Source organism: Chiloscyllium punctatum, chromosome 10 (genome assembly GCF_047496795.1).
Source record: "Chiloscyllium punctatum isolate Juve2018m chromosome 10, sChiPun1.3, whole genome shotgun sequence".
Classification (NCBI taxonomy): domain Eukaryota; kingdom Metazoa; phylum Chordata; class Chondrichthyes; order Orectolobiformes; family Hemiscylliidae; genus Chiloscyllium; species Chiloscyllium punctatum.
Genome location: NC_092748.1, coordinates 114213010 through 114215646, shown reverse-complemented (window position 1 = coordinate 114215646; position 2637 = coordinate 114213010).

Sequence of the window (2637 nt, the reverse complement as noted above, 5' to 3'; positions counted from 1 at the left end):
ATGGTGATGGTTAGCATGAGGGCACTTGGCTTTAAATTGAGGGGTGATAGATCTAGGACAGATGTCAGAGGTAGTTTCTTTACTCAGAGTAGTAGGGGCATGGAACACCCCTGCCTCCAACAGTAGTAGACTTGCCAACTTTTAAGGGCATTTAAATGATCATTGAATAAACATATGGATGATAACAGAATAGTGTGGGTTAGATAGACTTCAGATTGGTTTCACAGATCAGCGTAACTCAGAGGGCCTGTACTGTGCTGTAATGTTCTATGTTCCATTGTCCCCGCAGGAGAGAATTCCACAGGTTCACTACCCTTTGAATGAAGAAATATGTGCTCACCTCAGCCCTAAATGGTCCACCCTGTGTCCTGAGACTGTGTCCACTGGTTCAAGATTCCCCAACCAGGAAAAATATTCTCCCTGCATCAATCTGAACAGCTCTATTGGAATTTATTACATTTCAATCTGTTCCCCTCTTGTCCTTCAGAACTCAAATACGGGATGCTGCCTGAACTGCAGTGCTTTTCTAGCACCACTCTAATCTAATATCCACAAATGGGAGTCTAGAGCCAGACTGCATCATACGAGTCATAGGCATAGAGATATAAAGCACAGAAACAGATCCTTCGGTCCAACTAATCCATGTTGACCAGATATCATAAATAAAGCTAGTCCCATTTGTCAGCACTTGGCCCATATCCCTCTAAACCCTTCCTATTCATATACCCATCCAGATGCCTTTTAAATGTTGCAATTGTACCAGCCTCCACCACTTCCTCTGACAGCTCATTCCATACATGTACCATCCTCTGCGTGAAAATGTTGCCCCTTAGGTCCCTTTTAAATCTTCCCCCCCCCACCCTAAACTTATGCCCTCTAGTTCTGGAATCCCCCCCAACATAGGTAAAAGACCTTGTCTTTTCACCCTATCCAAGTCCCTCATGATTTTATAAACCTCTATAAGGTCACCCCTCAGTCTCCAACGCTCCAGGGAAAACATCCCCAGCCTGTTCAGCCTCTCCCTATAGCTCAAACCCTCCAACCCTGGCAACATCCTTGTAAATCTTTTCTGAACCCTTTCAAGTTTCACAGCATCCTTCCGATGGGAAGGAGACCAGAATTGCATGCAGTATTCCAACAGTGGCCTAACCAATGTCCTGTACAGCCACAACATGGCCTCCCAACTCCTGTACTCAATGCTTTGACCAATAAGATAAAGCATAACAAACACTTTCTTCACCAACACCTCCGAATAAGGGGTTGCAATTAAAGGCAGAGATGAGGAGGAATTTCTTCTCTGAGGGGAGTGAAGCTGTGGAATTCTTTACCACACAGCTCTGTCGAGGCTGGGTCATTAAGTATATTCAAGGCTGAGATAGATTTTTAATTAGGAAAGGAATCGAGGATTATGGGGGAAAAGGCAGGAAAGTAGAGTTGAGGATTATCAGATCAACCACGATCTCATTGCACGGCAGAACACAGTAGAGGCCTTTCGGCCCATCAGGTCTGTACTGCTAAAATATACTACTACTTACACTCATCTCACTACCTTGCAGTCATATCCTTGAATGTTATGACATTGCAAGTGCTCATCCAGGTTGAAAGGTTTCCTAACCTCCCAGGCAATGTATTCCAGACATCTACCACCCTCTGAGTGAAAAGGGGTCCCTCAAGTCTGCTCTAAAGCTCTTTCACTTTAAAATTATACCCTTTTGTTATTGATGCTTCAATGAAGGGGAATAGCTGCATGGGCTAAAATGCTTACTTTTATTGGAGATGCCGGCGTTGGACTGGAATGGACAAAGAACGCCTCATCTTCCGCCTCGGAACACTTCAACCCCTGGGCATCAATGTGGACTTCAACAGTTTCCTCATTTCCCCTTCCCCCACCTCACCCTAATTCTAAACTTCCAGCTCAGTAACTGTCCCCATGACTTGTCCGACCTGCCTATCTTCTTTTCCACCTAACCACTCCACCCTCTCCTCCTTGACCTATCACCTTCATCCTCTCCCCCACTCACCCATTGTACTCTATGCTACTTTCTCCCCACCCCCACCCTCCTCTAGCTTATCTCTCCACGCTTCAGGCTCACTGCCTTTATTCCTGATGAAGGGCTTTTGCCCGAAACATCGATTTTGCTGCTCCTTGGATGCTGCCTGAACTGCTGTGCTCTTCCAGCACCACTAATCCAGAATCTGGTTTCCAGCATCAGCAGTCATTGTTTTTACCAGGTTAAAAATTACACAACACCAGGTCATAGTGCAACAGGTTTATTCGGAGCGCTGCTCTGAAAGCTAGTGCATCCAAGTAAACCTGTTGGAGTATAACCTGGTGCTGTGTGATTTTTACGTTCTATTGCTATGACATAGTCATCACTGGTCGGTGAGTTACCGTCAATGCCAGTCTGCTACAAACAGTCCCAACTCTGTGATGAAGGTCCCCCCCCCACTTTCAAACACTTGTCACAATGTTAAAAATCACACAACACCAGGTTTACTTGGATGCACTAGCTTTCAGAGCAGCGCTCTGAATAAACCTGTTGCACTATGACCTGGTGTTGTGTGATTTTTAACCTGGTAAAAACAATGACTGCAGATGCTGGAAACCAGATTCTGGATTAGTGGTGCTGGAAGAGC